The sequence below is a fragment of the Rhinopithecus bieti genome, unplaced genomic scaffold, assembly GCF_001698545.2.
Source record: "Rhinopithecus bieti isolate Rb0 unplaced genomic scaffold, ASM169854v2 scaffold_26131, whole genome shotgun sequence".
Classification (NCBI taxonomy): domain Eukaryota; kingdom Metazoa; phylum Chordata; class Mammalia; order Primates; family Cercopithecidae; genus Rhinopithecus; species Rhinopithecus bieti.
Genome location: NW_016812390.1, coordinates 453,352 through 462,386, shown reverse-complemented (window position 1 = coordinate 462,386; position 9,035 = coordinate 453,352). Strand labels below are relative to the sequence as shown.

The window sequence follows — 9,035 nt, the reverse complement described above, 5'->3', positions numbered from 1 at the left end:
AAAAAAAAAAAAAAAAAAAAAAATTTGTTGAGAAAAGGTAGCAAAGCTTTTTAATAACACACAGGAGTTAGTTTCATGTCCATATGCTCCCTAAACAATAATGCTACCTCTCTCATAACATTTATCAGGTGTTTCAACTTTGGTTATAACAGACCATCTGGTATTATTACACCAATTCATAAACTACCAGAAAAGATTCACTAAGACCAGGCGCGGTGGCTCAGGCCTGCAATCCCAGCACTTTGGAAGGCCGAGGCAGGAAGATCACTTGAGGTCAGGAGTTCGAGACTAGCCCTGCCAATATGGTGAAACCCCATTTCTACTAAAACTACAAAAGTTAGCCGGGTGTGATGGCACGCACCTGTAATCCCAGCTACTCGGGAGGCTGAGGCAGGAGAATCGCTTGAACCCAGGAGGTGGATGTTGCAGTGAGCCAAGAACACGCTACTGTACTTCAACCTGGGCAACAGAGCAAGACTCGGTCTCAAAAAAAAAAAAAGAAAAGAAAAGAAAAAAGATTCACTAAATACTCCCGACAAAGAACGTTTTTAAAGACACCAAAGCTAAAATATGAGGCCACAGATCCCAGAGAGAAAGGAATGGAAGAGCATAGAGTTCAGTTCACTCTTCGGCTCCACTTTTCCCCTCATGGCATTTGCCAATTTGAAAGTGGAAGACAAGAGGCTAAGAAGCTGAAGATCTCTGGACATCCTCACAAGCCTGGGGAAATCAAAACTGGAATTCAGAGATATCGAAGAGGAGCCCTGGTAAATACTCCAAACTCTCAAGCTGGGACCCAGTGACGGAAACAAGAAATATACCACTCCTTAAAAAGACTGATACGTTAGGCCACAAAGTAAGTCTTAATACATTTTCAAAGACTGAAATCATACAAAGTATCTTTTCTGATCACAGTTAAATAAAACTAGGAGTCAATAGCAAAAGGGAAACTAGAAATTTCCCAAATATGTGGAAATTAAACAACATACTCTTAAAAAAACCAATGGGTCAAGGAAGGGAAATCAGAAAACATCTTCAGACAAATGAAGATGTTTCTTGACTTGGGTGGTGGCTAAAAGGACATCCGCATATAGTAACTCACTAAGTTATACATTTGTATTGTGTTTCTGTGTTTATGTTTAGAAAATAAAACAGAACAAAAACCCCAATGTTGCATATTAAACTGAACTAGTATAAAATCTAGTATAAAACTGAACTAAACTGAACTAGCATAAAAAACACAACATACCAAAATGTATGGGATGCAACAAAAACTGTGCTGAGAAATAAAATGTATAACTGTATATGCTTACATTAAAAAAGAAAAAAAGGTCTTAAGTCAACAACCTAATTTTATACCTTAAGGAACCAGAAGAAGAACGAACTAAATCCAAAGCTAGCAGAAAGAAGGAAATAATAAAGATTTATGGCAAAGATTAACAAAAGAGAGGATAGGAAAATCAAGGGAATGCTACAAAAAGATCAACAAGGTCAGTCCCGGCAGCCGCAGTCCCTGGCCGCCCCTCTGCCAACAGCTCCAGCGCTACCTTGGGCCAGCATCTCTGGCGGGCAGAAGCAAGGCACTGACAGGCACAGCACAGAGGTCCTGTAGCTCTGGCTCAGAGAGCAGCATCTTCACTCTCCATGGTACCCAGGTGCTCTGAGAATGTTTCCACTGCTGCTCTGAGGGCACAAGAGGCAGGATTTGGAATTCCTGGAGAACTGTCTTTGTGAGAAGCTGGAAATATTTCTTTCAATTCCATCTCTTAGTTTTCCATTTTGTTGTGTTTCAGAGGAACATCAAGACACCATGAAAAGTTTAGTAATGAGGAGTTTCACTGCCACTCGCTTCCTTGATGAAGGTTTTACTGCCAAGGACATTCTGGACCAAAAATTTAATGAATTTTCTTCTGATGATGATTAGGATGGCTTCTATGTCATGGACCTTAGAGACATTCTAAAGATACATCTAAGATGGTTAAAAGCTCTTCCTCATGTCACCCCCTTTCATGCAGTCAAACATAATGATAGCAGAGCCATCAATAAAGACTCTCACTGCCACTGGGACAGGATTTGACTGTGCTAGCAAGGCTGAAATACAATTGGTGCAGATTCTGGGGATGCCCCCAAAAAGGTTTATCTATGCAAATTCTTGTAAACAAATGTCTCAAATTAAGTACACTGCCAATAATGGAGTCCAGATGATGATTTTCGGTAATAAGGTCAAGTTGATGTCAGTTGCCAGAACACACTCAAAGCAGAGTTGGTTTTTAAGATTGCAAATGATGATTCCAAAGCAGTCCGTCACCTCAGTGTTAAATCTGGTGCCAAGCTCAAAGCCAGCAGGCTTCTTCTGGAATGGGCAAAAGAGCTAAATATTGATGTCACTGGTGTCAGCTTCCATGTAGGAAGTAGCTGTACCAATCCTGAGACCTTTATGCAGGTAGCCTCCAATGTCCACTGTGTCTTTGACACAGGAGTTGAGTTTGGTTTCAGTATGTAACTGCTTGATACTGGCAGTTGCTTTCCTGGATCTGAGGATGTGAGGCTTAAATCTGAAGTATTACCAGTGTAATCAACCCAGCATAGGACAAGTATTTTCCACCAGACTCTAGAGTGAGAGTCACAGCTAAGCCAGGCAGATATTTCATGTGGCATCAGCTTCATTGCCAAAAATATCATATTAAAAGAACAGACAGGGCCGGGCACGGTGGCTCATGCCTGTAATCCCAGTACTTTGGGAGGCCGAGGTGGGCAGATCATGAGGTCAGGAGATCGAGACCATCCTGGAGGCGGGCAGATCACGAGGTCAGGAGATCGAGACCATCCTGGCTAACACGGTGAAACCCCATCTCTACTAAAAAAAAACACAAAAAATTAGCCAGGTGTGGTGGCGGGTGCCTTAGTCCCAGCTACTCGGGAGGTTGAGGCAGGAGAATGGCGTGAACCCAGGAGGCAGAGCTTACAGTGAGCCAAGATCACGCCACTGCACTCCAGCCTGAGTGACAGAGCGAGACTCTGTCTCAAAAAGGAAAAAAAAAAAAAAAAAAAGGACAGACTCTGATAAGGAAGATGAGTCAAGTGAACAGACCTTTAGGTATTATATGAATGATGAAGTATATGGATCATTTCATCAATCCTTTATGATCATGCACATGTAAAGCCCCTGCTGCAAAAGAGATCGACATCAGTGAGAAGTATTATTCATCCAGCATATGGGAAGAACATGTGATGGCCTTGATCAGATTGTTGAGCAGTGTGATCTGCCCAAAATATATGTAGGTAATTGGATGCTGCTCTTTAAAAACATGGGCACTGACACTTTTGCTGCTACTTCCACTTTCACTGGATTCCAGAGGCCAACAATCTACATGTGATATCAGGACTAGCATCGAAACTCATGTAGCAAATCTAGAACCACGACCTCCCACCCCAGATAGAGGAACAGGGCATTAGCACCCTGCCTGTGACTTATGCTTGGGAAAATGGAATGAAACATCACTCAGCAACCTGTGCTTCCGCTAGTATTAATATGTAGATATCGCTCTAGTAGTTGTTAACTATGAGTCCTGCTTGAATTAAGGGATTTCATAAGAGTTGGGTTCGCGTGGATGGGGCAAGATGGAAGACTAGTATATGGGTCACACATTATTTGTGTTCCTATGGGAACTATTTAAATATTTGTTTTATACGGATTTTTATTCACTTTTCGTAAGAGTTGGGTTCGCATGGATGTGGCAATATGGAAGACTAGGATATAGTTCACACATTATTTATGTTCCTATGGAAACTATTTAAATATTTGTTTTATAAGGATTTTTATTCACTTTTCAGATATGGTACTCAAGAGTGCCCCTCGACTGCTAAGCAAGCATCTGTAGCTTGTACAATGGAATGGGCCATAGTGTTGTGACCTGTTTTTAAAATAAAGTATTTCAAAATTAACAACAACAAAAAAATTGACAAAGCTTAAGCTAGATTAAGAAATAAGAGAGAGCTGGGCACAGTGGCTCACGCCTGTTAATCCCAGCACTTTGGGAGGCCAAGGTGGGCAGATCACTTCAGATCAGGAGTTCAAGACCAGCCTGGTGAAATCCTGTCTCTACTAAAAATATACACACACACACACACACACACACACACACACACAATTAGCCAGGCCTGACAGCAGCTGCCTGTAGTCCCAGCTACTTGGGAGGCTAAGGCATGAGAATCGCTTGAACCCGGGAGGCAGAGGTTGCAGTGAGCCGAGATCATGCCACAGCACTCCAGCCTGGGCGACAGAGTGAGGTTCTATGTCAAAAACAAACAAGCGAACAAGTAAAAGCACATTGATCCCATTTAACCTAAAACACAACTAGTAAATTCACTCTCCTCTGTATACTTCTGGAACATTTTGCTAGCTTTAAAATGTCTGAAACAAATGATTCCTCTCTGTCATTCATGAATCCAATACATCAGAATGATATCAGCTTCCACCTCTGTACTCAGCAAGAGATTTTAATATTTTATAAAGCAGAGATTGAGGTAGGATGTGAAGCNGGTGAGCCTGGAAAAAATACTGAAACCCCGTCTCAAAAGAAGGAAGAAAGGAAAGAAACAAAGAACAAATGAATGGATGGACAGATGAAGGAAGGAAGGAAGGAAGGAAGGAAGGAAAAGAAAGAAGAAAGAAAGAAAGAAAGAAAGAAAGAAAGAAAGAAAGAAAGAAAGAAAGAAAGAGAGAGGAAGGAAGGAAGGAAGGAACGAAGGAAGGAAGGAGAGAGAAAGGAAGGAAGGAAGAAAGAAAGAAAGAAAAGAAAGGAAGGAAAGAAAGAAGGAAAGAAAGAAGGAAAGAAAGAAGGAAAGAAAGAAGGAAAGAAAGAAGGAAAGGAAGGAAGGAAGGAAAGAAAGAAAGAAAGAAAGAAAGAAAGAAAGAAAGAAAGAAAGAAAGAAAGAAAGAAAGAAAGAAAGAAAGAAAAAGAAAGAGAAAAGAAGAAGAAAAGAAAGAAGGAAAGAAGGAAGGAAGGAAGGAAGGAAGGAAGGAAGGAAGGAAGGAAGGAAGGAAGGAAAGAAAGAGGGAAGAGAGAGGATTTAAATAATCAGAAATGAAAGTCAGGAGATTACTACCAATTTTACAGAAATAAAAGTGTTATAAAAGTATTATGAACAACTGCAAGTGAACATATTGAATAACTTACATGAAATAAACAATTCCTAGAAACATAACCTACCAAGACTAAATCATGAAGAAACAGAAAATCTGAATAGACCTATAACTCGTAAAGAGATTAAATCAGTAATGAAAAACTTCCCAATGAAGAAAAGCCCAGGAACAAATGGCTTTACTGGTGAATTCTACAAAACATGTAAAGAAATAACATTAATCCTTTTCAAACTATTTCCAAAAACTGAAGAGGAAAGAACACTTTCTACTCATTCTATGAAACCAGCATTATTCTGACACCGAAGCTAGAAGAAACAAGAAAAGAAAATTACAGACTAATAAAATCCATTATGAATAGTAATGCAAAAACCCTTAATAAAATACTAACAAATGGAACTCAATAGCATATTTTTTTCTCAATTTTTAAGTTTTTATTTTCAAAATTTTAAATTTAGAGATGGGATGTTGCTATGTTGCCCAGATGGGTTTCGAGCTCCTGGTCTTAAGCAATCCTCCTGCCTCAGCCTCCCAAATAGGTCAGATTACAGGCATGAGCCATCATGCCTGGCTTTTCAACAGCATACTGAAGAGATTATACATCATCATCAAGTGGGATTTATACCTGGAATGCAAGGGTGGTTCAACATATGAAAATCAAAGTAATCCACCACATTAACAGAATGAAGAAGGAAAAGACATGGTCATCTCAATTTATGCAAAAAAAGCATCTGACAGACTTTGACACCCTTTCATGATAAAGACACTCAACAAACCAGGAAGGAAACAACTTCAACATAATAAAGGCCATATATGCAAAAATCAACAGCTAACATCATACAACACTGAAGACAAAAAGCTTTTCTAACAGGAACAAGACTAGGATGTCTACTGTTGCCACTTCTATTCAACATAGTGTTCGAAGTTCTAGCCAGAGCAATTAGGCAAGAAAAACAAAAGGCATCTAAGTTGAAAGGAAGAAATAAAATAATCTCTGGTCACATATAATGTAAGAGCCTTCTACATGATCTTACATGTAGAAAACCCAAAAGATTCCATAAGAAGACTGTTAGACTTAATAAATGAATTTGGCAAAGTTGCAGATCACAAAATTAACAGATTAAAATTAGTTGCTTCTACATACTAACAACGAAAAATCTGAAAAGAAACAATTCCATTTACAATAGAATAAAAAAGAATAAAATACTCAGGAATAAGCTTAACCAAGGAGACGAAAGACTTGTATACTGAAAATTACAAAACATTGCTGAAAGAAATTAAAGATGACACCAATAAATGAAAGACATCTCATGTTCATGGACTGGAAGACTTAATATTAAGATTTCAGTACTACCCAATGCAATCTACAGATTCAATGTAACCTTCACCAAAATCTCAGTGACATTTTCTGCAGAAAATGGAATTGTTTCCTTCATATGGAATCTCAACAGACCCCAAAGAGCCAAAAAAATCTTAAAAAAGAATAATATTGGAGGTCTCATACTTCCAATTTCAACACTTATTACAACAAAGCCATAGTAATCAAAACAGTATGGTACTAGCATAAAGACAGACACATAGACAAATATAATGGAATAGACCCAGAAATAAACCCTCCTGTAAAGGATTCAAATGGTCTTTGACAAGGGTGCCAAGACTACACAATGGTGCTAGGAAAACTGAATATTCACATGAAAAAGAACAAAGTTAGTCCCGTACATCACATATAAAAGCTAACTCAAAAAGGACTAAAGACCTAAACGTAAGACCTGAAACTATAAAACTCTTAGAAGAAAGCCTAGGAGAAAAGTTTCATAATCATTGCAATTGACAATGATTTCTTGGATGGCATTTCTGGAACAAATATTTCTCCCAAGAAGATACACAAATGGTTAACAGGCATATGAAAAGATGCTCAACATCACCAACCATAGGGAAAGGCAAATCAAAGCCACAATGAAATATTACCTCACACCCAAGAGAATGACCACTATCCAAAAAAACAAAGCAAAAAACCTCAGAAAATAATAAGTGTTAACAAGGATGTGGAAAAATTGGAACCTTTGCATCATTGGTGGGAATGGGGATGGAGGCTCCCAAAAAATTAAAAATAGAACTACCATATGTTCCAAAAATCCCAGTTCTAGCTATATATCTAAAAGAACTGAATATAAAATCTCAAACAGGGCCAGGCACAGTGGCTCACACCTGTAATCCCAGCACTTTGGGAGGCGGGTGATCACTTGAGGCCAGGAGTTCAAGACCAGTCTGGCCAACATGGCAAAACCCCATCTCTACCAAAAATACAAAAATTAGTCAGACATGGTGGCACACGACTGTTAATCTCAGCTACTTGGGAGGCTGAGGCATGAGAATCACTTGAACTCGGGAGGCGGAGATTGTAGTGAACCAAGATCATGCCACTGCACTCCAGCCTGGGCAACAGAGCTAAACTCAAAAAAAAAAAAAGATCTCGAATAGATAAGATATTTGCATACCCATGTCCAACTGCAGCCAACTGCAGCATTATTCACAATAACCAAGAGACAGAAGCAACCTAAATGCCCATCTATGGATAAATGGATAAACAAATGTATATATATGCAGTGGAATGTTACTAAGCCTTCAAGAAGGAAATTCTGACACACACTACAACATGGATGAACCTCAAGGACATTACACTAAGTGAAAATACATTTATCACTAAAAGATAAATACTGAATGATTCTAACTTACATAAGATATCTAAAGTAGCAAGACTCATAGAAACAGAAAGTAGGCCAGGCCCAGGGGGTCATGCCTGTAATCCCAACACTTTGGGAAACTGAGGCAGGAAAACTGCTTGAGCCCTAGGAGCTCAGGACCAGTCTGGGCAACAAGGTGAAATTAGCTTGGCATGATGGCGTGTCTGTAGTCCCAGCTACTGGGGGGGTGTGGGCACGAATGCTGAGGTGGGAGTATTGCTTGAGCCCAGGATGCAGAGGTCGCAGTGAGCCATGATCACGCCACTGCAATCCAGCCTGGACGACAGAGCAAGACCCTGTCTAGGAAAACAAAACAAAAAAACGGTTGAAACACAGTTTAGAATCTGCTCAATTCCTTTTTGAATTTCAAAGAGATCTGCTCCTGTCATAAAGACCTGCTAGATGCAAAAGAAAATCCTTTCAGGAAGAAAACATAATTTATCTCTTCAACTTTTCTTAAACAACGTATCAAGCATCTACCAAACAAAAGCAAAGCCAGGCCAGGAACACTGGCTCACACCTATAATCCTAGCACTTTGGGAGGCTGAGGTGGGAGGATCACTTGAAGCCAGGGGCTTAAGACCAACCTGGGCAACAAAGTGAGACATCACATCATCTCTACACAAAAAAGAAAGAAATAAATAAATTAACCAGATGTGGTGGTACATGCTTGTAATACCAGCTACTCTGGAGGCTGTGGTGGAAGGTCCATTTATTTGAGCCCAGGAGGTCAAGGCTGCAGTGAGCCGTGATCACACCACTGCACTCCAGCCTAGGTGACAGAGCGAGACCACGTCGGAGAGGGGAGAAAAGCAAAACCAAGTGACAACTAGAAAGAAACAGACAATAGAAGATCACCATTATCTAGATAATGAATTATCAAAGACTAAAATAACTGATGTCTTAACCAAAGTAATAAAACATCACCAATAGCTTTTATGTGACTCCTGATGTGATTCAGTAAAAACGACAAATTATCGTCTATGCAGTATTCTTCCAAAAAAGGTTTGACCTAAATGCAATCATAAGAAAAGAACCAGACAAATCTAAATAGCGAGGCATACTAAAAACTAAGACAAAATGGCCCACTCTGGATTTGTGTGGGGTGTGTGTGTTTTTTCTTTTTTTTTTCTTTTTTTTTTTTTTTG

The 9,035-nt window shown here is 39.5% G+C and overlaps 1 protein-coding gene and 1 pseudogene across 3 annotated transcripts in view; one reads left to right on the top strand and one right to left on the bottom strand.

The window, feature by feature from the left end:
* Nucleotides 1-9,035, bottom strand: part of TNPO3 (transportin 3) — a 107,515-nt gene that overhangs the window by 75,159 nt on the left and 23,321 nt on the right. The window lies entirely within an intron of this gene.
* On the top strand, nt 1,552-2,745 carry LOC108544865 (ornithine decarboxylase pseudogene; annotated as a pseudogene).